The sequence below is a fragment of the Schistocerca americana genome, unplaced genomic scaffold (genome assembly GCF_021461395.2).
Source record: "Schistocerca americana isolate TAMUIC-IGC-003095 unplaced genomic scaffold, iqSchAmer2.1 HiC_scaffold_394, whole genome shotgun sequence".
NCBI classification, from domain to species: Eukaryota; Metazoa; Arthropoda; class Insecta; order Orthoptera; family Acrididae; genus Schistocerca; species Schistocerca americana.
In genome coordinates this window covers 1-25100 of record NW_025726120.1, presented here as the reverse complement: position 1 = coordinate 25100, position 25100 = coordinate 1, and the positions used below count along the sequence as shown (strand labels likewise).

At 53.2% G+C, this 25100-nt stretch overlaps 20 non-coding genes across 20 annotated transcripts; all 20 read left to right on the top strand.

Moving 5' to 3' along the window:
- Nucleotides 1-108: 108 nt before the first annotated feature.
- LOC124582102 lies at nucleotides 109-227 on the top strand. Its single transcript, XR_006973709.1, has one exon. It is a non-coding gene; the product is annotated as a 5S ribosomal RNA (ribosomal RNA).
- A 1133-nt stretch (nucleotides 228-1360) lies between these two features.
- Nucleotides 1361-1479, top strand: LOC124582058. The gene has a single exon (XR_006973669.1). It is a non-coding gene; the product is annotated as a 5S ribosomal RNA (ribosomal RNA).
- A 1133-nt stretch (nucleotides 1480-2612) lies between these two features.
- Nucleotides 2613-2731, top strand: LOC124582101. Its single transcript, XR_006973708.1, has one exon. It is a non-coding gene; the product is annotated as a 5S ribosomal RNA (ribosomal RNA).
- A 1133-nt stretch (nucleotides 2732-3864) lies between these two features.
- On the top strand, nucleotides 3865-3983 carry LOC124582057. The gene has a single exon (XR_006973668.1). It is a non-coding gene; the product is annotated as a 5S ribosomal RNA (ribosomal RNA).
- Nucleotides 3984-5116: 1133 nt separating this feature from the next.
- Nucleotides 5117-5235, top strand: LOC124582092. The gene has a single exon (XR_006973700.1). It is a non-coding gene; the product is annotated as a 5S ribosomal RNA (ribosomal RNA).
- Nucleotides 5236-6368: 1133 nt separating this feature from the next.
- LOC124582055 lies at nucleotides 6369-6487 on the top strand. The gene has a single exon (XR_006973666.1). It is a non-coding gene; the product is annotated as a 5S ribosomal RNA (ribosomal RNA).
- Nucleotides 6488-7620: 1133 nt separating this feature from the next.
- On the top strand, nucleotides 7621-7739 carry LOC124582080. The gene has a single exon (XR_006973689.1). It is a non-coding gene; the product is annotated as a 5S ribosomal RNA (ribosomal RNA).
- A 1133-nt stretch (nucleotides 7740-8872) lies between these two features.
- LOC124582068 lies at nucleotides 8873-8991 on the top strand. The gene has a single exon (XR_006973678.1). It is a non-coding gene; the product is annotated as a 5S ribosomal RNA (ribosomal RNA).
- A 1132-nt stretch (nucleotides 8992-10123) lies between these two features.
- Nucleotides 10124-10242, top strand: LOC124582096. Its single transcript, XR_006973703.1, has one exon. It is a non-coding gene; the product is annotated as a 5S ribosomal RNA (ribosomal RNA).
- Nucleotides 10243-11374: 1132 nt separating this feature from the next.
- LOC124582056 lies at nucleotides 11375-11493 on the top strand. The gene has a single exon (XR_006973667.1). It is a non-coding gene; the product is annotated as a 5S ribosomal RNA (ribosomal RNA).
- A 1132-nt stretch (nucleotides 11494-12625) lies between these two features.
- LOC124582094 lies at nucleotides 12626-12744 on the top strand. The gene has a single exon (XR_006973702.1). It is a non-coding gene; the product is annotated as a 5S ribosomal RNA (ribosomal RNA).
- Nucleotides 12745-13876: 1132 nt separating this feature from the next.
- LOC124582093 lies at nucleotides 13877-13995 on the top strand. Its single transcript, XR_006973701.1, has one exon. It is a non-coding gene; the product is annotated as a 5S ribosomal RNA (ribosomal RNA).
- Nucleotides 13996-15127: 1132 nt separating this feature from the next.
- LOC124582144 lies at nucleotides 15128-15246 on the top strand. The gene has a single exon (XR_006973747.1). It is a non-coding gene; the product is annotated as a 5S ribosomal RNA (ribosomal RNA).
- Nucleotides 15247-16379: 1133 nt separating this feature from the next.
- On the top strand, nucleotides 16380-16498 carry LOC124582063. The gene has a single exon (XR_006973673.1). It is a non-coding gene; the product is annotated as a 5S ribosomal RNA (ribosomal RNA).
- Nucleotides 16499-17631: 1133 nt separating this feature from the next.
- On the top strand, nucleotides 17632-17750 carry LOC124582091. Its single transcript, XR_006973699.1, has one exon. It is a non-coding gene; the product is annotated as a 5S ribosomal RNA (ribosomal RNA).
- A 1132-nt stretch (nucleotides 17751-18882) lies between these two features.
- On the top strand, nucleotides 18883-19001 carry LOC124582132. Its single transcript, XR_006973736.1, has one exon. It is a non-coding gene; the product is annotated as a 5S ribosomal RNA (ribosomal RNA).
- A 1133-nt stretch (nucleotides 19002-20134) lies between these two features.
- On the top strand, nucleotides 20135-20253 carry LOC124582061. Its single transcript, XR_006973672.1, has one exon. It is a non-coding gene; the product is annotated as a 5S ribosomal RNA (ribosomal RNA).
- A 1133-nt stretch (nucleotides 20254-21386) lies between these two features.
- Nucleotides 21387-21505, top strand: LOC124582120. The gene has a single exon (XR_006973725.1). It is a non-coding gene; the product is annotated as a 5S ribosomal RNA (ribosomal RNA).
- A 1133-nt stretch (nucleotides 21506-22638) lies between these two features.
- LOC124582108 lies at nucleotides 22639-22757 on the top strand. The gene has a single exon (XR_006973714.1). It is a non-coding gene; the product is annotated as a 5S ribosomal RNA (ribosomal RNA).
- A 1133-nt stretch (nucleotides 22758-23890) lies between these two features.
- LOC124582049 lies at nucleotides 23891-24009 on the top strand. The gene has a single exon (XR_006973661.1). It is a non-coding gene; the product is annotated as a 5S ribosomal RNA (ribosomal RNA).
- The last annotated feature ends 1091 nt before the right edge of the window (nucleotides 24010-25100 follow it).

Genomic DNA, 25100 nt, shown 5'->3' with positions numbered 1-25100 from the left:
GCTGTTGCGGAAGAAAGTGCTTTCGTCAAATGCGGCGGAAAACTAACATTTTGTGTATTGGGAGAGAAGCCGAACGCGAATTCTGCCGTGCTCCTACATTAGATGAGTGCCAACGGCCATACCATGATGATTGCACCGGTTCTCGTCCGATCACCGAAGTTAAGCATCATTGGGCCCGGTTAGTACTTGGATGGGTGACCGCCTGGGAAACCCGGGTGCTGTTGGCTCCCTTTTTTTTTTTTTGTTATTATGTCGCTACCCCTGGCAGCCCAATAAAAAAAAAAAAGGTGCTGTTGGCTCCCTTACATTTTCTCCTTTTTGCATCGCTACCCCTGCCAGCCCTCTTTTCATACTACCTTTCCGTTGTGACAAAGATGCTTCCTTCAGCAATTTAAACGTGCCAAGAAATCCTTGACAATAACGAAACACTACGAATCGACAGATGTGATCTGAAATAAGCCAGGGCCTCCTACTGTTTCGTAGCAGTGCAAAGTTCCAACAACAAAAAAATAATTGAAAATAAACGACTGTAATAAACATAAGATACGATATTAATGGCCGCAGCTCGAAGAAGAATGTGCCAAGGAAGATTTCCAAAGAGTCTCTGGAGATAACAAAACAGTACGAACCGACAGATACGTTCTGAAATACGTCAGGGCTTATTGTTTTGTTGCATTGTACGGCTGCAGATTTGTAAACAGAGATTTCTCTTTCGTCGCTAGAAGAGATGGATGCTTTGGCGACCCTCCTGTGTCCTGCGTCCCTGTTTTCGCACCTTTCCACGGCACAGCGCTGCCCTACCCGCCGCAAACGGCGTCTCGGACACGCCCGTTAGGCCCACGGCCGTCTCGCAGATGTTTGTCGTGCTTGTACTGTCATATGGGCCACGACCCGAGCGGCAGCGAGCGGCAGTCGAGCAAAGTCGGGACAAGTCGGGACGGGGACAGGGATAGGAATGGTGCGAATGCACTGCGAACCACGCAGACACCTGGTGTGAGGCGAGGCGAGGAAGCCCACATCGCTACCAGTGGCGCCCTCCAGCACGACACTGCCACACCCCGCACAGGCCCTCCGCTGGACACCAGGGACAAGATGCGTCCTCCGCTAGTGTCGAAGGCTGCACGCGCCCAGCGAATGACAGGACGTGCAACGAGCAGCAGTGCATCTCTCACACGCGGCGGTGCGCCCGCTAATTCGGCCGTCGCTCCGCTGGGACACCGGGCGCGCCCCCCGCGCCGTCCTCGAGGAGCTGGCTGTTGCGGAAGAAAGTGCTTTCGTCAAATGCGGCGGAAAACTAACATTTTGTGTATTGGGAGAGAAGCCGAACGCGAATTCTGCCGTGCTCCTACATTAGATGAGTGCCAACGGCAATACCATGATGATTGCACCGGTTCTCGTCCGATCACCGAAGTTAAGCATCATTGGGCCCGGTTAGTACTTGGATGGGTGACCGCCTGGGAAACCCGGGTGCTGTTGGCTCCCTTTTTTTTTTTTTTGTTATTATGTCGCTACCCCTGGCAGCCCAATAAAAAAAAAAAGGTGCTGTTGGCTCCCTTACATTTTCTCCTTTTTGCATCGCTACCCCTGCCAGCCCTCTTTTCATACTACCTTTCCGTTGTGACAAAGATGCTTCCTTCAGCAATTTAAACGTGCCAAGAAATCCTTGACAATAACGAAACACTACGAATCGACAGATGTGATCTGAAATAAGCCAGGGCCTCCTACTGTTTCGTAGCAGTGCAAAGTTCCAACAACAAAAAAATAATTGAAAATAAACGACTGTAATAAACATAAGATACGATATTAATGGCCGCAGCTCGAAGAAGAATGTGCCAAGGAAGATTTCCAAAGAGTCTCTGGAGATAACAAAACAGTACGAACCGACAGATACGTTCTGAAATACGTCAGGGCTTATTGTTTTGTTGCATTGTACGGCTGCAGATTTGTAAACAAAGATTTCTCTTTCGTCGCTAGAAGAGATGGATGCTTTGGCGACCCTCCTGTGTCCTGCGTCCCTGTTTTCGCACCTTTCCACGGCACGGCGCTGCCCTACCCGCCGCAAACGGCGTCTCGGACACGCCCGTTAGGCCCACGGCCGTCTCGCAGATGTTTGTCGTGCTTGTACTGTCATATGGGCCACGACCCGAGCGGCAGCGAGCGGCAGTCGAGCAAAGTCGGGACAAGTCGGGACGGGGACAGGGATAGGAATGGTGCGAATGCACTGCGAACCACGCAGACACCTGGTGTGAGGCGAGGCGAGGAAGCCCACATCGCTACCAGTGGCGCCCTCCAGCACGACACTGCCACACCCCGCACAGGCCCTCCGCTGGACACCAGGGACAAGATGCGTCCTCCGCTAGTGTCGAAGGCTGCACGCGCCCAGCGAATGACAGGACGTGCAACGAGCAGCAGTGCATCTCTCACACGCGGCGGTGCGCCCGCTAATTCGGCCGTCGCTCCGCTGGGACACCGGGCGCGCCCCCCGCGCCGTCCTCGAGGAGCTGGCTGTTGCGGAAGAAAGTGCTTTCGTCAAATGCGGCGGAAAACTAACATTTTGTGTATTGGGAGAGAAGCCGAACGCGAATTCTGCCGTGCTCCTACATTAGATGAGTGCCAACGGCCATACCATGATGATTGCACCGGTTCTCGTCCGATCACCGAAGTTAAGCATCATTGGGCCCGGTTAGTACTTGGATGGGTGACCGCCTGGGAAACCCGGGTGCTGTTGGCTCCCTTTTTTTTTTTTTGTTATTATGTCGCTACCCCTGGCAGCCCAATAAAAAAAAAAAAGGTGCTGTTGGCTCCCTTACATTTTCTCCTTTTTGCATCGCTACCCCTGCCAGCCCTCTTTTCATACTACCTTTCCGTTGTGACAAAGATGCTTCCTTCAGCAATTTAAACGTGCCAAGAAATCCTTGACAATAACGAAACACTACGAATCGACAGATGTGATCTGAAATAAGCCAGGGCCTCCTACTGTTTCGTAGCAGTGCAAAGTTCCAACAACAAAAAAATAATTGAAAATAAACGACTGTAATAAACATAAGATACGATATTAATGGCCGCAGCTCGAAGAAGAATGTGCCAAGGAAGATTTCCAAAGAGTCTCTGGAGATAACAAAACAGTACGAACCGACAGATACGTTCTGAAATACGTCAGGGCTTATTGTTTTGTTGCATTGTACGGCTGCAGATTTGTAAACAGAGATTTCTCTTTCGTCGCTAGAAGAGATGGATGCTTTGGCGACCCTCCTGTGTCCTGCGTCCCTGTTTTCGCACCTTTCCACGGCACAGCGCTGCCCTACCCGCCGCAAACGGCGTCTCGGACACGCCCGTTAGGCCCACGGCCGTCTCGCAGATGTTTGTCGTGCTTGTACTGTCATATGGGCCACGACCCGAGCGGCAGCGAGCGGCAGTCGAGCAAAGTCGGGACAAGTCGGGACGGGGACAGGGATAGGAATGGTGCGAATGCACTGCGAACCACGCAGACACCTGGTGTGAGGCGAGGCGAGGAAGCCCACATCGCTACCAGTGGCGCCCTCCAGCACGACACTGCCACACCCCGCACAGGCCCTCCGCTGGACACCAGGGACAAGATGCGTCCTCCGCTAGTGTCGAAGGCTGCACGCGCCCAGCGAATGACAGGACGTGCAACGAGCAGCAGTGCATCTCTCACACGCGGCGGTGCGCCCGCTAATTCGGCCGTCGCTCCGCTGGGACACCGGGCGCGCCCCCCGCGCCGTCCTCGAGGAGCTGGCTGTTGCGGAAGAAAGTGCTTTCGTCAAATGCGGCGGAAAACTAACATTTTGTGTATTGGGAGAGAAGCCGAACGCGAATTCTGCCGTGCTCCTACATTAGATGAGTGCCAACGGCAATACCATGATGATTGCACCGGTTCTCGTCCGATCACCGAAGTTAAGCATCATTGGGCCCGGTTAGTACTTGGATGGGTGACCGCCTGGGAAACCCGGGTGCTGTTGGCTCCCTTTTTTTTTTTTTTGTTATTATGTCGCTACCCCTGGCAGCCCAATAAAAAAAAAAAGGTGCTGTTGGCTCCCTTACATTTTCTCCTTTTTGCATCGCTACCCCTGCCAGCCCTCTTTTCATACTACCTTTCCGTTGTGACAAAGATGCTTCCTTCAGCAATTTAAACGTGCCAAGAAATCCTTGACAATAACGAAACACTACGAATCGACAGATGTGATCTGAAATAAGCCAGGGCCTCCTACTGTTTCGTAGCAGTGCAAAGTTCCAACAACAAAAAAATAATTGAAAATAAACGACTGTAATAAACATAAGATACGATATTAATGGCCGCAGCTCGAAGAAGAATGTGCCAAGGAAGATTTCCAAAGAGTCTCTGGAGATAACAAAACAGTACGAACCGACAGATACGTTCTGAAATACGTCAGGGCTTATTGTTTTGTTGCATTGTACGGCTGCAGATTTGTAAACAAAGATTTCTCTTTCGTCGCTAGAAGAGATGGATGCTTTGGCGACCCTCCTGTGTCCTGCGTCCCTGTTTTCGCACCTTTCCACGGCACGGCGCTGCCCTACCCGCCGCAAACGGCGTCTCGGACACGCCCGTTAGGCCCACGGCCGTCTCGCAGATGTTTGTCGTGCTTGTACTGTCATATGGGCCACGACCCGAGCGGCAGCGAGCGGCAGTCGAGCAAAGTCGGGACAAGTCGGGACGGGGACAGGGATAGGAATGGTGCGAATGCACTGCGAACCACGCAGACACCTGGTGTGAGGCGAGGCGAGGAAGCCCACATCGCTACCAGTGGCGCCCTCCAGCACGACACTGCCACACCCCGCACAGGCCCTCCGCTGGACACCAGGGACAAGATGCGTCCTCCGCTAGTGTCGAAGGCTGCACGCGCCCAGCGAATGACAGGACGTGCAACGAGCAGCAGTGCATCTCTCACACGCGGCGGTGCGCCCGCTAATTCGGCCGTCGCTACGCTGGGACACCGGGCGCGCCCCCCGCGCCGTCCTCGAGGAGCTGGCTGTTGCGGAAGAAAGTGCTTTCGTCAAATGCGGCGGAAAACTAACATTTTGTGTATTGGGAGAGAAGCCGAACGCGAATTCTGCCGTGCTCCTACATTAGATGAGTGCCAACGGCCATACCATGATGATTGCACCGGTTCTCGTCCGATCACCGAAGTTAAGCATCATTGGGCCCGGTTAGTACTTGGATGGGTGACCGCCTGGGAAACCCGGGTGCTGTTGGCTCCCTTTTTTTTTTTTTGTTATTATGTCGCTACCCCTGGCAGCCCAATAAAAAAAAAAAAGGTGCTGTTGGCTCCCTTACATTTTCTCCTTTTTGCATCGCTACCCCTGCCAGCCCTCTTTTCATACTACCTTTCCGTTGTGACAAAGATGCTTCCTTCAGCAATTTAAACGTGCCAAGAAATCCTTGACAATAACGAAACACTACGAATCGACAGATGTGATCTGAAATAAGCCAGGGCCTCCTACTGTTTCGTAGCAGTGCAAAGTTCCAACAACAAAAAAATAATTGAAAATAAACGACTGTAATAAACATAAGATACGATATTAATGGCCGCAGCTCGAAGAAGAATGTGCCAAGGAAGATTTCCAAAGAGTCTCTGGAGATAACAAAACAGTACGAACCGACAGATACGTTCTGAAATACGTCAGGGCTTATTGTTTTGTTGCATTGTACGGCTGCAGATTTGTAAACAAAGATTTCTCTTTCGTCGCTAGAAGAGATGGATGCTTTGGCGACCCTCCTGTGTCCTGCGTCCCTGTTTTCGCACCTTTCCACGGCACGGCGCTGCCCTACCCGCCGCAAACGGCGTCTCGGACACGCCCGTTAGGCCCACGGCCGTCTCGCAGATGTTTGTCGTGCTTGTACTGTCATATGGGCCACGACCCGAGCGGCAGCGAGCGGCAGTCGAGCAAATTCGGGACAAGTCGGGACGGGGACAGGGATAGGAATGGTGCGAATGCACTGCGAACCACGCAGACACCTGGTGTGAGGCGAGGCGAGGAAGCCCACATCGCTACCAGTGGCGCCCTCCAGCACGACACTGCCACACCCCGCACAGGCCCTCCGCTGGACACCAGGGACAAGATGCGTCCTCCGCTAGTGTCGAAGGCTGCACGCGCCCAGCGAATGACAGGACGTGCAACGAGCAGCAGTGCATCTCTCACACGCGGCGGTGCGCCCGCTAATTCGGCCGTCGCTCCGCTGGGACACCGGGCGCGCCCCCCGCGCCGTCCTCGAGGAGCTGGCTGTTGCGGAAGAAAGTGCTTTCGTCAAATGCGGCGGAAAACTAACATTTTGTGTATTGGGAGAGAAGCCGAACGCGAATTCTGCCGTGCTCCTACATTAGATGAGTGCCAACGGCAATACCATGATGATTGCACCGGTTCTCGTCCGATCACCGAAGTTAAGCATCATTGGGCCCGGTTAGTACTTGGATGGGTGACCGCCTGGGAAACCCGGGTGCTGTTGGCTCCCTTTTTTTTTTTTTTGTTATTATGTCGCTACCCCTGGCAGCCCAATAAAAAAAAAAAGGTGCTGTTGGCTCCCTTACATTTTCTCCTTTTTGCATCGCTACCCCTGCCAGCCCTCTTTTCATACTACCTTTCCGTTGTGACAAAGATGCTTCCTTCAGCAATTTAAACGTGCCAAGAAATCCTTGACAATAACGAAACACTACGAATCGACAGATGTGATCTGAAATAAGCCAGGGCCTCCTACTGTTTCGTAGCAGTGCAAAGTTCCAACAACAAAAAAATAATTGAAAATAAACGACTGTAATAAACATAAGATACGATATTAATGGCCGCAGCTCGAAGAAGAATGTGCCAAGGAAGATTTCCAAAGAGTCTCTGGAGATAACAAAACAGTACGAACCGACAGATACGTTCTGAAATACGTCAGGGCTTATTGTTTTGTTGCATTGTACGGCTGCAGATTTGTAAACAAAGATTTCTCTTTCGTCGCTAGAAGAGATGGATGCTTTGGCGACCCTCCTGTGTCCTGCGTCCCTGTTTTCGCACCTTTCCACGGCACGGCGCTGCCCTACCCGCCGCAAACGGCGTCTCGGACACGCCCGTTAGGCCCACGGCCGTCTCGCAGATGTTTGTCGTGCTTGTACTGTCATATGGGCCACGACCCGAGCGGCAGCGAGCGGCAGTCGAGCAAAGTCGGGACAAGTCGGGACGGGGACAGGGATAGGAATGGTGCGAATGCACTGCGAACCACGCAGACACCTGGTGTGAGGCGAGGCGAGGAAGCCCACATCGCTACCAGTGGCGCCCTCCAGCACGACACTGCCACACCCCGCACAGGCCCTCCGCTGGACACCAGGGACAAGATGCGTCCTCCGCTAGTGTCGAAGGCTGCACGCGCCCAGCGAATGACAGGACGTGCAACGAGCAGCAGTGCATCTCTCACACGCGGCGGTGCGCCCGCTAATTCGGCCGTCGCTACGCTGGGACACCGGGCGCGCCCCCCGCGCCGTCCTCGAGGAGCTGGCTGTTGCGGAAGAAAGTGCTTTCGTCAAATGCGGCGGAAAACTAACATTTTGTGTATTGGGAGAGAAGCCGAACGCGAATTCTGCCGTGCTCCTACATTAGATGAGTGCCAACGGCCATACCATGATGATTGCACCGGTTCTCGTCCGATCACCGAAGTTAAGCATCATTGGGCCCGGTTAGTACTTGGATGGGTGACCGCCTGGGAAACCCGGGTGCTGTTGGCTCCCTTTTTTTTTTTTTGTTATTATGTCGCTACCCCTGGCAGCCCAATAAAAAAAAAAAAGGTGCTGTTGGCTCCCTTACATTTTCTCCTTTTTGCATCGCTACCCCTGCCAGCCCTCTTTTCATACTACCTTTCCGTTGTGACAAAGATGCTTCCTTCAGCAATTTAAACGTGCCAAGAAATCCTTGACAATAACGAAACACTACGAATCGACAGATGTGATCTGAAATAAGCCAGGGCCTCCTACTGTTTCGTAGCAGTGCAAAGTTCCAACAACAAAAAAATAATTGAAAATAAACGACTGTAATAAACATAAGATACGATATTAATGGCCGCAGCTCGAAGAAGAATGTGCCAAGGAAGATTTCCAAAGAGTCTCTGGAGATAACAAAACAGTACGAACCGACAGATACGTTCTGAAATACGTCAGGGCTTATTGTTTTGTTGCATTGTACGGCTGCAGATTTGTAAACAAAGATTTCTCTTTCGTCGCTAGAAGAGATGGATGCTTTGGCGACCCTCCTGTGTCCTGCGTCCCTGTTTTCGCACCTTTCCACGGCACGGCGCTGCCCTACCCGCCGCAAACGGCGTCTCGGACACGCCCGTTAGGCCCACGGCCGTCTCGCAGATGTTTGTCGTGCTTGTACTGTCATATGGGCCACGACCCGAGCGGCAGCGAGCGGCAGTCGAGCAAATTCGGGACAAGTCGGGACGGGGACAGGGATAGGAATGGTGCGAATGCACTGCGAACCACGCAGACACCTGGTGTGAGGCGAGGCGAGGAAGCCCACATCGCTACCAGTGGCGCCCTCCAGCACGACACTGCCACACCCCGCACAGGCCCTCCGCTGGACACCAGGGACAAGATGCGTCCTCCGCTAGTGTCGAAGGCTGCACGCGCCCAGCGAATGACAGGACGTGCAACGAGCAGCAGTGCATCTCTCACACGCGGCGGTGCGCCCGCTAATTCGGCCGTCGCTCCGCTGGGACACCGGGCGCGCCCCCCGCGCCGTCCTCGAGGAGCTGGCTGTTGCGGAAGAAAGTGCTTTCGTCAAATGCGGCGGAAAACTAACATTTTGTGTATTGGGAGAGAAGCCGAACGCGAATTCTGCCGTGCTCCTACATTAGATGAGTGCCAACGGCCATACCATGATGATTGCACCGGTTCTCGTCCGATCACCGAAGTTAAGCATCATTGGGCCCGGTTAGTACTTGGATGGGTGACCGCCTGGGAAACCCGGGTGCTGTTGGCTCCCTTTTTTTTTTTTGTTATTATGTCGCTACCCCTGGCAGCCCAATAAAAAAAAAAAAGGTGCTGTTGGCTCCCTTACATTTTCTCCTTTTTGCTTCGCTACCCCTGCCAGCCCTCTTTTCATACTACCTTTCCGTTGTGACAAAGATGCTTCCTTCAGCAATTTAAACGTGCCAAGAAATCCTTGACAATAACGAAACACTACGAATCGACAGATGTGATCTGAAATAAGCCAGGGCCTCCTACTGTTTCGTAGCAGTGCAAAGTTCCAACAACAAAAAAATAATTGAAAATAAACGACTGTAATAAACATAAGATACGATATTAATGGCCGCAGCTCGAAGAAGAATGTGCCAAGGAAGATTTCCAAAGAGTCTCTGGAGATAACAAAACAGTACGAACCGACAGATACGTTCTGAAATACGTCAGGGCTTATTGTTTTGTTGCATTGTACGGCTGCAGATTTGTAAACAGAGATTTCTCTTTCGTCGCTAGAAGAGATGGATGCTTTGGCGACCCTCCTGTGTCCTGCGTCCCTGTTTTCGCACCTTTCCACGGCACAGCGCTGCCCTACCCGCCGCAAACGGCGTCTCGGACACGCCCGTTAGGCCCACGGCCGTCTCGCAGATGTTTGTCGTGCTTGTACTGTCATATGGGCCACGACCCGAGCGGCAGCGAGCGGCAGTCGAGCAAAGTCGGGACAAGTCGGGACGGGGACAGGGATAGGAATGGTGCGAATGCACTGCGAACCACGCAGACACCTGGTGTGAGGCGAGGCGAGGAAGCCCACATCGCTACCAGTGGCGCCCTCAAGCACGACACTGCCACACCCCGCACAGGCCCTCCGCTGGACACCAGGGACAAGATGCGTCCTCCGCTAGTGTCGAAGGCTGCACGCGCCCAGCGAATGACAGGACGTGCAACGAGCAGCAGTGCATCTCTCACACGCGGCGGTGCGCCCGCTAATTCGGCCGTCGCTCCGCTGGGACACCGGGCGCGCCCCCCGCGCCGTCCTCGAGGAGCTGGCTGTTGCGGAAGAAAGTGCTTTCGTCAAATGCGGCGGAAAACTAACATTTTGTGTATTGGGAGAGAAGCCGAACGCGAATTCTGCCGTGCTCCTACATTAGATGAGTGCCAACGGCCATACCATGATGATTGCACCGGTTCTCGTCCGATCACCGAAGTTAAGCATCATTGGGCCCGGTTAGTACTTGGATGGGTGACCGCCTGGGAAACCCGTTTGCTGTTGGCTACCTTTTTTTTTTTTTGTTATTATGTCGCTACCCCTGGCAGCCCAATAAAAAAAAAAAGGTGCTGTTGGCTCCCTTACATTTTCTCCTTTTTGCATCGCTACCCCTGCCAGCCCTCTTTTCATACTACCTTTCCGTTGTGACAAAGATGCTTCCTTCAGCAATTTAAACGTGCCAAGAAATCCTTGACAATAACGAAACACTACGAATCGACAGATGTGATCTGAAATAAGCCAGGGCCTCCTACTGTTTCGTAGCAGTGCAAAGTTCCAACAACAAAAAAATAATTGAAAATAAACGACTGTAATAAACATAAGATACGATATTAATGGCCGCAGCTCGAAGAAGAATGTGCCAAGGAAGATTTCCAAAGAGTCTCTGGAGATAACAAAACAGTACGAACCGACAGATACGTTCTGAAATACGTCAGGGCTTATTGTTTTGTTGCATTGTACGGCTGCAGATTTGTAAACAAAGATTTCTCTTTCGTCGCTAGAAGAGATGGATGCTTTGGCGACCCTCCTGTGTCCTGCGTCCCTGTTTTCGCACCTTTCCACGGCACGGCGCTGCCCTACCCGCCGCAAACGGCGTCTCGGACACGCCCGTTAGGCCCACGGCCGTCTCGCAGATGTTTGTCGTGCTTGTACTGTCATATGGGCCACGACCCGAGCGGCAGCGAGCGGCAGTCGAGCAAATTCGGGACAAGTCGGGACGGGGACAGGGATAGGAATGGTGCGAATGCACTGCGAACCACGCAGACACCTGGTGTGAGGCGAGGCGAGGAAGCCCACATCGCTACCAGTGGCGCCCTCCAGCACGACACTGCCACACCCCGCACAGGCCCTCCGCTGGACACCAGGGACAAGATGCGTCCTCCGCTAGTGTCGAAGGCTGCACGCGCCCAGCGAATGACAGGACGTGCAACGAGCAGCAGTGCATCTCTCACACGCGGCGGTGCGCCCGCTAATTCGGCCGTCGCTCCGCTGGGACACCGGGCGCGCCCCCCGCGCCGTCCTCGAGGAGCTGGCTGTTGCGGAAGAAAGTGCTTTCGTCAAATGCGGCGGAAAACTAACATTTTGTGTATTGGGAGAGAAGCCGAACGCGAATTCTGCCGTGCTCCTACATTAGATGAGTGCCAACGGCCATACCATGATGATTGCACCGGTTCTCGTCCGATCACCGAAGTTAAGCATCATTGGGCCCGGTTAGTACTTGGATGGGTGACCGCCTGGGAAACCCGGGTGCTGTTGGCTCCCTTTTTTTTTTTTGTTATTATGTCGCTACCCCTGGCAGCCCAATAAAAAAAAAAAAGGTGCTGTTGGCTCCCTTACATTTTCTCCTTTTTGCTTCGCTACCCCTGCCAGCCCTCTTTTCATACTACCTTTCCGTTGTGACAAAGATGCTTCCTTCAGCAATTTAAACGTGCCAAGAAATCCTTGACAATAACGAAACACTACGAATCGACAGATGTGATCTGAAATAAGCCAGGGCCTCCTACTGTTTCGTAGCAGTGCAAAGTTCCAACAACAAAAAAATAATTGAAAATAAACGACTGTAATAAACATAAGATACGATATTAATGGCCGCAGCTCGAAGAAGAATGTGCCAAGGAAGATTTCCAAAGAGTCTCTGGAGATAACAAAACAGTACGAACCGACAGATACGTTCTGAAATACGTCAGGGCTTATTGTTTTGTTGCATTGTACGGCTGCAGATTTGTAAACAGAGATTTCTCTTTCGTCGCTAGAAGAGATGGATGCTTTGGCGACCCTCCTGTGTCCTGCGTCCCTGTTTTCGCACCTTTCCACGGCACAGCGCTGCCCTACCCGCCGCAAACGGCGTCTCGGACACGCCCGTTAGGCCCACGGCCGTCTCGCAGATGTTTGTCGTGCTTGTACTGTCATATGGGCCACGACCCGAGCGGCAGCGAGCGGCAGTCGAGCAAAGTCGGGACAAGTCGGGACGGGGACAGGGATAGGAATGGTGCGAATGCACTGCGAACCACGCAGACACCTGGTGTGAGGCGAGGCGAGGAAGCCCACATCGCTACCAGTGGCGCCCTCAAGCACGACACTGCCACACCCCGCACAGGCCCTCCGCTGGACACCAGGGACAAGATGCGTCCTCCGCTAGTGTCGAAGGCTGCACGCGCCCAGCGAATGACAGGACGTGCAACGAGCAGCAGTGCATCTCTCACACGCGGCGGTGCGCCCGCTAATTCGGCCGTCGCTCCGCTGGGACACCGGGCGCGCCCCCCGCGCCGTCCTCGAGGAGCTGGCTGTTGCGGAAGAAAGTGCTTTCGTCAAATGCGGCGGAAAACTAACATTTTGTGTATTGGGAGAGAAGCCGAACGCGAATTCTGCCGTGCTCCTACATTAGATGAGTGCCAACGGCCATACCATGATGATTGCACCGGTTCTCGTCCGATCACCGAAGTTAAGCATCATTGGGCCCGGTTAGTACTTGGATGGGTGACCGCCTGGGAAACCCGTTTGCTGTTGGCTACCTTTTTTTTTTTTTGTTATTATGTCGCTACCCCTGGCAGCCCAATAAAAAAAAAAAGGTGCTGTTGGCTCCCTTACATTTTCTCCTTTTTGCATCGCTACCCCTGCCAGCCCTCTTTTCATACTACCTTTCCGTTGTGACAAAGATGCTTCCTTCAGCAATTTAAACGTGCCAAGAAATCCTTGACAATAACGAAACACTACGAATCGACAGATGTGATCTGAAATAAGCCAGGGCCTCCTACTGTTTCGTAGCAGTGCAAAGTTCCAACAACAAAAAAATAATTGAAAATAAACGACTGTAATAAACATAAGATACGATATTAATGGCCGCAGCTCGAAGAAGAATGTGCCAAGGAAGATTTCCAAAGAGTCTCTGGAGATAACAAAACAGTACGAACCGACAGATACGTTCTGAAATACGTCAGGGCTTATTGTTTTGTTGCATTGTACGGCTGCAGATTTGTAAACAGAGATTTCTCTTTCGTCGCTAGAAGAGATGGATGCTTTGGCGACCCTCCTGTGTCCTGCGTCCCTGTTTTCGCACCTTTCCACGGCACAGCGCTGCCCTACCCGCCGCAAACGGCGTCTCGGACACGCCCGTTAGGCCCACGGCCGTCTCGCAGATGTTTGTCGTGCTTGTACTGTCATATGGGCCACGACCCGAGCGGCAGCGAGCGGCAGTCGAGCAAAGTCGGGACAAGTCGGGACGGGGACAGGGATAGGAATGGTGCGAATGCACTGCGAACCACGCAGACACCTGGTGTGAGGCGAGGCGAGGAAGCCCACATCGCTACCAGTGGCGCCCTCAAGCACGACACTGCCACACCCCGCACAGGCCCTCCGCTGGACACCAGGGACAAGATGCGTCCTCCGCTAGTGTCGAAGGCTGCACGCGCCCAGCGAATGACAGGACGTGCAACGAGCAGCAGTGCATCTCTCACACGCGGCGGTGCGCCCGCTAATTCGGCCGTCGCTCCGCTGGGACACCGGGCGCGCCCCCCGCGCCGTCCTCGAGGAGCTGGCTGTTGCGGAAGAAAGTGCTTTCGTCAAATGCGGCGGAAAACTAACATTTTGTGTATTGGGAGAGAAGCCGAACGCGAATTCTGCCGTGCTCCTACATTAGATGAGTGCCAACGGCCATACCATGATGATTGCACCGGTTCTCGTCCGATCACCGAAGTTAAGCATCATTGGGCCCGGTTAGTACTTGGATGGGTGACCGCCTGGGAAACCCGTTTGCTGTTGGCTACCTTTTTTTTTTTTTGTTATTATGTCGCTACCCCTGGCAGCCCAATAAAAAAAAAAAGGTGCTGTTGGCTCCCTTACATTTTCTCCTTTTTGCATCGCTACCCCTGCCAGCCCTCTTTTCATACTACCTTTCCGTTGTGACAAAGATGCTTCCTTCAGCAATTTAAACGTGCCAAGAAATCCTTGACAATAACGAAACACTACGAATCGACAGATGTGATCTGAAATAAGCCAGGGCCTCCTACTGTTTCGTAGCAGTGCAAAGTTCCAACAACAAAAAAATAATTGAAAATAAACGACTGTAATAAACATAAGATACGATATTAATGGCCGCAGCTCGAAGAAGAATGTGCCAAGGAAGATTTCCAAAGAGTCTCTGGAGATAACAAAACAGTACGAACCGACAGATACGTTCTGAAATACGTCAGGGCTTATTGTTTTGTTGCATTGTACGGCTGCAGATTTGTAAACAAAGATTTCTCTTTCGTCGCTAGAAGAGATGGATGCTTTGGCGACCCTCCTGTGTCCTGCGTCCCTGTTTTCGCACCTTTCCACGGCACGGCGCTGCCCTACCCGCCGCAAACGGCGTCTCGGACACGCCCGTTAGGCCCACGGCCGTCTCGCAGATGTTTGTCGTGCTTGTACTGTCATATGGGCCACGACCCGAGCGGCAGCGAGCGGCAGTCGAGCAAAGTCGGGACAAGTCGGGACGGGGACAGGGATAGGAATGGTGCGAATGCACTGCGAACCACGCAGACACCTGGTGTGAGGCGAGGCGAGGAAGCCCACATCGCTACCAGTGGCGCCCTCCAGCACGACACTGCCACACCCCGCACAGGCCCTCCGCTGGACACCAGGGACAAGATGCGTCCTCCGCTAGTGTCGAAGGCTGCACGCGCCCAGCGAATGACAGGACGTGCAACGAGCAGCAGTGCATCTCTCACACGCGGCGGTGCGCCCGCTAATTCGGCCGTCGCTCCGCTGGGACACCGGGCGCGCCCCCCGCGCCGTCCTCGAGGAGCTGGCTGTTGCGGAAGAAAGTGCTTTCGTCAAATGCGGCGGAAAACTAACATTTTGTGTATTGGGAGAGAAGCCGAACGCGAATTCTGCCGTGCTCCTACATTAGATGAGTGCCAACGGCCATACCATGATGATTGCACCGGTTCTCGTCCGATCACCGAAGTTAAGCATCATTGGGCCCGGTTAGTACTTGGATGGGTGACCGCCTGGGAAACCCGGGTGCTGTTGGCTCCCTTTTTTTTTTTTTGTTATTATGTCGCTACCCCTGGCAGCCCAATAAAAAAAAAAAAGGTGCTGTTGGCTCCCTTACATTTTCTCCTTTTTGCATCGCTACCCCTGCCAGCCCTCTTTTCATACTACCTTTCCGTTGTGACAAAGATGCTTCCTTCAGCAATTTAAACGTGCCAAGAAATCCTTGACAATAACGAAACACTACGAATCGACAGATGTGATCTGAAATAAGCCAGGGCCTCCTACTGTTTCGTAGCAGTGCAAAGTTCCAACAACAAAAAAATAATTGAAAATAAACGACTGTAATAAACATAAGATACGATATTAATGGCCGCAGCTCGAAGAAGAATGTGCCAAGGAAGATTTCCAAAGAGTCTCTGGAGATAACAAAACAGTACGAACCGACAGATACGTTCTGAAATACGTCAGGGCTTATTGTTTTGTTGCATTGTACGGCTGCAGATTTGTAAACAAAGATTTCTCTTTCGTCGCTAGAAGAGATGGATGCTTTGGCGACCCTCCTGTGTCCTGCGTCCCTGTTTTCGCACCTTTCCACGGCACGGCGCTGCCCTACCCGCCGCAAACGGCGTCTCGGACACGCCCGTTAGGCCCACGGCCGTCTCGCAGATGTTTGTCGTGCTTGTACTGTCATATGGGCCACGACCCGAGCGGCAGCGAGCGGCAGTCGAGCAAAGTCGGGACAAGTCGGGACGGGGACAGGGATAGGAATGGTGCGAATGCACTGCGAACCACGCAGACACCTGGTGTGAGGCGAGGCGAGGAAGCCCACATCGCTACCAGTGGCGCCCTCCAGCACGACACTGCCACACCCCGCACAGGCCCTCCGCTGGACACCAGGGACAAGATGCGTCCTCCGCTAGTGTCGAAGGCTGCACGCGCCCAGCGAATGACAGGACGTGCAACGAGCAGCAGTGCATCTCTCACACGCGGCGGTGCGCCCGCTAATTCGGCCGTCGCTCCGCTGGGACACCGGGCGCGCCCCCCGCGCCGTCCTCGAGGAGCTGGCTGTTGCGGAAGAAAGTGCTTTCGTCAAATGCGGCGGAAAACTAACATTTTGTGTATTGGGAGAGAAGCCGAACGCGAATTCTGCCGTGCTCCTACATTAGATGAGTGCCAACGGCCATACCATGATGATTGCACCGGTTCTCGTCCGATCACCGAAGTTAAGCATCATTGGGCCCGGTTAGTACTTGGAGGGGTGACCGCCTGGGAAACCCGGGTGCTGTTGGCTCCCTTTTTTTTTTTTTGTTATTATGTCGCTACCCCTGGCAGCCCAATAAAAAAAAAAAAGGTGCTGTTGGCTCCCTTACATTTTCTCCTTTTTGCATCGCTACCCCTGCCAGCCCTCTTTTCATACTACCTTTCCGTTGTGACAAAGATGCTTCCTTCAGCAATTTAAACGTGCCAAGAAATCCTTGACAATAACGAAACACTACGAATCGACAGATGTGATCTGAAATAAGCCAGGGCCTCCTACTGTTTCGTAGCAGTGCAAAGTTCCAACAACAAAAAAATAATTGAAAATAAACGACTGTAATAAACATAAGATACGATATTAATGGCCGCAGCTCGAAGAAGAATGTGCCAAGGAAGATTTCCAAAGAGTCTCTGGAGATAACAAAACAGTACGAACCGACAGATACGTTCTGAAATACGTCAGGGCTTATTGTTTTGTTGCATTGTACGGCTGCAGATTTGTAAACAAAGATTTCTCTTTCGTCGCTAGAAGAGATGGATGCTTTGGCGACCCTCCTGTGTCCTGCGTCCCTGTTTTCGCACCTTTCCACGGCACGGCGCTGCCCTACCCGCCGCAAACGGCGTCTCGGACACGCCCGTTAGGCCCACGGCCGTCTCGCAGATGTTTGTCGTGCTTGTACTGTCATATGGGCCACGACCCGAGCGGCAGCGAGCGGCAGTCGAGCAAAGTCGGGACAAGTCGGGACGGGGACAGGGATAGGAATGGTGCGAATGCACTGCGAACCACGCAGACACCTGGTGTGAGGCGAGGCGAGGAAGCCCACATCGCTACCAGTGGCGCCCTCCAGCACGACACTGCCACACCCCGCACAGGCCCTCCGCTGGACACCAGGGACAAGATGCGTCCTCCGCTAGTGTCGAAGGCTGCACGCGCCCAGCGAATGACAGGACGTGCAACGAGCAGCAGTGCATCTCTCACACGCGGCGGTGCGCCCGCTAATTCGGCCGTCGCTCCGCTGGGACACCGGGCGCGCCCCCCGCGCCGTCCTCGAGGAGCTGGCTGTTGCGGAAGAAAGTGCTTTCGTCAAATGCGGCGGAAAACTAACATTTTGTGTATTGGGAGAGAAGCCGAACGCGAATTCTGCCGTGCTCCTACATTAGATGAGTGCCAACGGCCATACCATGATGATTGCACCGGTTCTCGTCCGATCACCGAAGTTAAGCATCATTGGGCCCGGTTAGTACTTGGATGGGTGACCGCCTGGGAAACCCGTTTGCTGTTGGCTACCTTTTTTTTTTTTTGTTATTATGTCGCTACCCCTGGCAGCCCAATAAAAAAAAAAAGGTGCTGTTGGCTCCCTTACATTTTCTCCTTTTTGCATCGCTACCCCTGCCAGCCCTCTTTTCATACTACCTTTCCGTTGTGACAAAGATGCTTCCTTCAGCAATTTAAACGTGCCAAGAAATCCTTGACAATAACGAAACACTACGAATCGACAGATGTGATCTGAAATAAGCCAGGGCCTCCTACTGTTTCGTAGCAGTGCAAAGTTCCAACAACAAAAAAATAATTGAAAATAAACGACTGTAATAAACATAAGATACGATATTAATGGCCGCAGCTCGAAGAAGAATGTGCCAAGGAAGATTTCCAAAGAGTCTCTGGAGATAACAAAACAGTACGAACCGACAGATACGTTCTGAAATACGTCAGGGCTTATTGTTTTGTTGCATTGTACGGCTGCAGATTTGTAAACAAAGATTTCTCTTTCGTCGCTAGAAGAGATGGATGCTTTGGCGACCCTCCTGTGTCCTGCGTCCCTGTTTTCGCACCTTTCCACGGCACGGCGCTGCCCTACCCGCCGCAAACGGCGTCTCGGACACGCCCGTTAGGCCCACGGCCGTCTCGCAGATGTTTGTCGTGCTTGTACTGTCATATGGGCCACGACCCGAGCGGCAGCGAGCGGCAGTCGAGCAAAGTCGGGACAAGTCGGGACGGGGACAGGGATAGGAATGGTGCGAATGCACTGCGAACCACGCAGACACCTGGTGTGAGGCGAGGCGAGGAAGCCCACATCGCTACCAGTGGCGCCCTCCAGCACGACACTGCCACACCCCGCACAGGCCCTCCGCTGGACACCAGGGACAAGATGCGTCCTCCGCTAGTGTCGAAGGCTGCACGCGCCCAGCGAATGACAGGACGTGCAACGAGCAGCAGTGCATCTCTCACACGCGGCGGTGCGCCCGCTAATTCGGCCGTCGCTCCGCTGGGACACCGGGCGCGCCCCCCGCGCCGTCCTCGAGGAGCTGGCTGTTGCGGAAGAAAGTGCTTTCGTCAAATGCGGCGGAAAACTAACATTTTGTGTATTGGGAGAGAAGCCGAACGCGAATTCTGCCGTGCTCCTACATTAGATGAGTGCCAACGGCCATACCATGATGATTGCACCGGTTCTCGTCCGATCACCGAAGTTAAGCATCATTGGGCCCGGTTAGTACTTGGATGGGTGACCGCCTGGGAAACCCGGGTGCTGTTGGCTCCCTTTTTTTTTTTTTGTTATTATGTCGCTACCCCTGGCAGCCCAATAAAAAAAAAAAAGGTGCTGTTGGCTCCCTTACATTTTCTCCTTTTTGCATCGCTACCCCTGCCAGCCCTCTTTTCATACTACCTTTCCGTTGTGACAAAGATGCTTCCTTCAGCAATTTAAACGTGCCAAGAAATCCTTGACAATAACGAAACACTACGAATCGACAGATGTGATCTGAAATAAGCCAGGGCCTCCTACTGTTTCGTAGCAGTGCAAAGTTCCAACAACAAAAAAATAATTGAAAATAAACGACTGTAATAAACATAAGATACGATATTAATGGCCGCAGCTCGAAGAAGAATGTGCCAAGGAAGATTTCCAAAGAGTCTCTGGAGATAACAAAACAGTACGAACCGACAGATACGTTCTGAAATACGTCAGGGCTTATTGTTTTGTTGCATTGTACGGCTGCAGATTTGTAAACAAAGATTTCTCTTTCGTCGCTAGAAGAGATGGATGCTTTGGCGACCCTCCTGTGTCCTGCGTCCCTGTTTTCGCACCTTTCCACGGCACGGCGCTGCCCTACCCGCCGCAAACGGCGTCTCGGACACGCCCGTTAGGCCCACGGCCGTCTCGCAGATGTTTGTCGTGCTTGTACTGTCATATGGGCCACGACCCGAGCGGCAGCGAGCGGCAGTCGAGCAAAGTCGGGACAAGTCGGGACGGGGACAGGGATAGGAATGGTGCGAATGCACTGCGAACCACGCAGACACCTGGTGTGAGGCGAGGCGAGGAAGCCCACATCGCTACCAGTGGCGCCCTCCAGCACGACACTGCCACACCCCGCACAGGCCCTCCGCTGGACACCAGGGACAAGATGCGTCCTCCGCTAGTGTCGAAGGCTGCACGCGCCCAGCGAATGACAGGACGTGCAACGAGCAGCAGTGCATCTCTCACACGCGGCGGTGCGCCCGCTAATTCGGCCGTCGCTCCGCTGGGACACCGGGCGCGCCCCCCGCGCCGTCCTCGAGGAGCTGGCTGTTGCGGAAGAAAGTGCTTTCGTCAAATGCGGCGGAAAACTAACATTTTGTGTATTGGGAGAGAAGCCGAACGCGAATTCTGCCGTGCTCCTACATTAGATGAGTGCCAACGGCCATACCATGATGATTGCACCGGTTCTCGTCCGATCACCGAAGTTAAGCATCATTGGGCCCGGTTAGTACTTGGAGGGGTGACCGCCTGGGAAACCCGGGTGCTGTTGGCTCCCTTTTTTTTTTTTTGTTATTATGTCGCTACCCCTGGCAGCCCAATAAAAAAAAAAAAGGTGCTGTTGGCTCCCTTACATTTTCTCCTTTTTGCATCGCTACCCCTGCCAGCCCTCTTTTCATACTACCTTTCCGTTGTGACAAAGATGCTTCCTTCAGCAATTTAAACGTGCCAAGAAATCCTTGACAATAACGAAACACTACGAATCGACAGATGTGATCTGAAATAAGCCAGGGCCTCCTACTGTTTCGTAGCAGTGCAAAGTTCCAACAACAAAAAAATAATTGAAAATAAACGACTGTAATAAACATAAGATACGATATTAATGGCCGCAGCTCGAAGAAGAATGTGCCAAGGAAGATTTCCAAAGAGTCTCTGGAGATAACAAAACAGTACGAACCGACAGATACGTTCTGAAATACGTCAGGGCTTATTGTTTTGTTGCATTGTACGGCTGCAGATTTGTAAACAAAGATTTCTCTTTCGTCGCTAGAAGAGATGGATGCTTTGGCGACCCTCCTGTGTCCTGCGTCCCTGTTTTCGCACCTTTCCACGGCACGGCGCTGCCCTACCCGCCGCAAACGGCGTCTCGGACACGCCCGTTAGGCCCACGGCCGTCTCGCAGATGTTTGTCGTGCTTGTACTGTCATATGGGCCACGACCCGAGCGGCAGCGAGCGGCAGTCGAGCAAAGTCGGGACAAGTCGGGACGGGGACAGGGATAGGAATGGTGCGAATGCACTGCGAACCACGCAGACACCTGGTGTGAGGCGAGGCGAGGAAGCCCACATCGCTACCAGTGGCGCCCTCCAGCACGACACTGCCACACCCCGCACAGGCCCTCCGCTGGACACCAGGGACAAGATGCGTCCTCCGCTAGTGTCGAAGGCTGCACGCGCCCAGCGAATGACAGGACGTGCAACGAGCAGCAGTGCATCTCTCACACGCGGCGGTGCGCCCGCTAATTCGGCCGTCGCTCCGCTGGGACACCGGGCGCGCCCCCCGCGCCGTCCTCGAGGAGCTGGCTGTTGCGGAAGAAAGTGCTTTCGTCAAATGCGGCGGAAAACTAACATTTTGTGTATTGGGAGAGAAGCCGAACGCGAATTCTGCCGTGCTCCTACATTAGATGAGTGCCAACGGCCATACCATGATGATTGCACCGGTTCTCGTCCGATCACCGAAGTTAAGCATCATTGGGCCCGGTTAGTACTTGGATGGGTGACCGCCTGGGAAACCCGGGTGCTGTTGGCTCCCTTTTTTTTTTTTTGTTATTATGTCGCTACCCCTGGCAGCCCAATAAAAAAAAAAAAGGTGCTGTTGGCTCCCTTACATTTTCTCCTTTTTGCATCGCTACCCCTGCCAGCCCTCTTTTCATACTACCTTTCCGTTGTGACAAAGATGCTTCCTTCAGCAATTTAAACGTGCCAAGAAATCCTTGACAATAACGAAACACTACGAATCGACAGATGTGATCTGAAATAAGCCAGGGCCTCCTACTGTTTCGTAGCAGTGCAAAGTTCCAACAACAAAAAAATAATTGAAAATAAACGACTGTAATAAACATAAGATACGATATTAATGGCCGCAGCTCGAAGAAGAATGTGCCAAGGAAGATTTCCAAAGAGTCTCTGGAGATAACAAAACAGTACGAACCGACAGATACGTTCTGAAATACGTCAGGGCTTATTGTTTTGTTGCATTGTACGGCTGCAGATTTGTAAACAAAGATTTCTCTTTCGTCGCTAGAAGAGATGGATGCTTTGGCGACCCTCCTGTGTCCTGCGTCCCTGTTTTCGCACCTTTCCACGGCACGGCGCTGCCCTACCCGCCGCAAACGGCGTCTCGGACACGCCCGTTAGGCCCACGGCCGTCTCGCAGATGTTTGTCGTGCTTGTACTGTCATATGGGCCACGACCCGAGCGGCAGCGAGCGGCAGTCGAGCAAAGTCGGGACAAGTCGGGACGGGGACAGGGATAGGAATGGTGCGAATGCACTGCGAACCACGCAGACACCTGGTGTGAGGCGAGGCGAGGAAGCCCACATCGCTACCAGTGGCGCCCTCCAGCACGACACTGCCACACCCCGCACAGGCCCTCCGCTGGACACCAGGGACAAGATGCGTCCTCCGCTAGTGTCGAAGGCTGCACGCGCCCAGCGAATGACAGGACGTGCAACGAGCAGCAGTGCATCTCTCACACGCGGCGGTGCGCCCGCTAATTCGGCCGTCGCTCCGCTGGGACACCGGGCGCGCCCCCCGCGCCGTCCTCGAGGAGCTGGCTGTTGCGGAAGAAAGTGCTTTCGTCAAATGCGGCGGAAAACTAACATTTTGTGTATTGGGAGAGAAGCCGAACGCGAATTCTGCCGTGCTCCTACATTAGATGAGTGCCAACGGCCATACCATGATGATTGCACCGGTTCTCGTCCGATCACCGAAGTTAAGCATCATTGGGCCCGGTTAGTACTTGGATGGGTGACCGCCTGGGAAACCCGGGTGCTGTTGGCTCCCTTTTTTTTTTTTTGTTATTATGTCGCTACCCCTGGCAGCCCAATAAAAAAAAAAAAGGTGCTGTTGGCTCCCTTACATTTTCTCCTTTTTGCATCGCTACCCCTGCCAGCCCTCTTTTCATACTACCTTTCCGTTGTGACAAAGATGCTTCCTTCAGCAATTTAAACGTGCCAAGAAATCCTTGACAATAACGAAACACTACGAATCGACAGATGTGATCTGAAATAAGCCAGGGCCTCCTACTGTTTCGTAGCAGTGCAAAGTTCCAACAACAAAAAAATAATTGAAAATAAACGACTGTAATAAACATAAGATACGATATTAATGGCCGCAGCTCGAAGAAGAATGTGCCAAGGAAGATTTCCAAAGAGTCTCTGGAGATAACAAAACAGTACGAACCGACAGATACGTTCTGAAATACGTCAGGGCTTATTGTTTTGTTGCATTGTACGGCTGCAGATTTGTAAACAAAGATTTCTCTTTCGTCGCTAGAAGAGATGGATGCTTTGGCGACCCTCCTGTGTCCTGCGTCCCTGTTTTCGCACCTTTCCACGGCACGGCGCTGCCCTACCCGCCGCAAACGGCGTCTCGGACACGCCCGTTAGGCCCACGGCCGTCTCGCAGATGTTTGTCGTGCTTGTACTGTCATATGGGCCACGACCCGAGCGGCAGCGAGCGGCAGTCGAGCAAAGTCGGGACAAGTCGGGACGGGGACAGGGATAGGAATGGTGCGAATGCACTGCGAACCACGCAGACACCTGGTGTGAGGCGAGGCGAGGAAGCCCACATCGCTACCAGTGGCGCCCTCCAGCACGACACTGCCACACCCCGCACAGGCCCTCCGCTGGACACCAGGGACAAGATGCGTCCTCCGCTAGTGTCGAAGGCTGCACGCGCCCAGCGAATGACAGGACGTGCAACGAGCAGCAGTGCATCTCTCACACGCGGCGGTGCGCCCGCTAATTCGGCCGTCGCTCCGCTGGGACACCGGGCGCGCCCCCCGCGCCGTCCTCGAGGAGCTGGCTGTTGCGGAAGAAAGTGCTTTCGTCAAATGCGGCGGAAAACTAACATTTTGTGTATTGGGAGAGAAGCCGAACGCGAATTCTGCCGTGCTCCTACATTAGATGAGTGCCAACGGCCATACCATGATGATTGCACCGGTTCTCGTCCGATCACCGAAGTTAAGCATCATTGGGCCCGGTTAGTACTTGGATGGGTGACCGCCTGGGAAACCCGGGTGCTGTTGGCTCCCTTTTTTTTTTTTGTTATTATGTCGCTACCCCTGGCAGCCCAATAAAAAAAAAAAAGGTGCTGTTGGCTCCCTTACATTTTCTCCTTTTTGCTTCGCTACCCCTGCCAGCCCTCTTTTCATACTACTTTTCCGTTGTGACAAAGATGCTTCCTTCAGCAATTTAAACGTGCCAAGAAATCCTTGACAATAACGAAACACTACGAATCGACAGATGTGATCTGAAATAAGCCAGGGCCTCCTACTGTTTCGTAGCAGTGCAAAGTTCCAACAACAAAAAAATAATTGAAAATAAACGACTGTAATAAACATAAGATACGATATTAATGGCCGCAGCTCGAAGAAGAATGTGCCAAGGAAGATTTCCAAAGAGTCTCTGGAGATAACAAAACAGTACGAACCGACAGATACGTTCTGAAATACGTCAGGGCTTATTGTTTTGTTGCATTGTACGGCTGCAGATTTGTAAACAGAGATTTCTCTTTCGTCGCTAGAAGAGATGGATGCTTTGGCGACCCTCCTGTGTCCTGCGTCCCTGTTTTCGCACCTTTCCACGGCACGGCGCTGCCCTACCCGCCGCAAACGGCGTCTCGGACACGCCCGTTAGGCCCACGGCCGTCTCGCAGATGTTTGTCGTGCTTGTACTGTCATATGGGCCACGACCCGAGCGGCAGCGAGCGGCAGTCGAGCAAAGTCGGGACAAGTCGGGACGGGGACAGGGATAGGAATGGTGCGAATGCACTGCGAACCACGCAGACACCTGGTGTGAGGCGAGGCGAGGAAGCCCACATCGCTACCAGTGGCGCCCTCCAGCACGACACTGCCACACCCCGCACAGGCCCTCCGCTGGACACCAGGGACAAGATGCGTCCTCCGCTAGTGTCGAAGGCTGCACGCGCCCAGCGAATGACAGGACGTGCAACGAGCAGCAGTGCATCTCTCACACGCGGCGGTGCGCCCGCTAATTCGGCCGTCGCTCCGCTGGGACACCGGGCGCGCCCCCCGCGCCGTCCTCGAGGAGCTGGCTGTTGCGGAAGAAAGTGCTTTCGTCAAATGCGGCGGAAAACTAACATTTTGTGTATTGGGAGAGA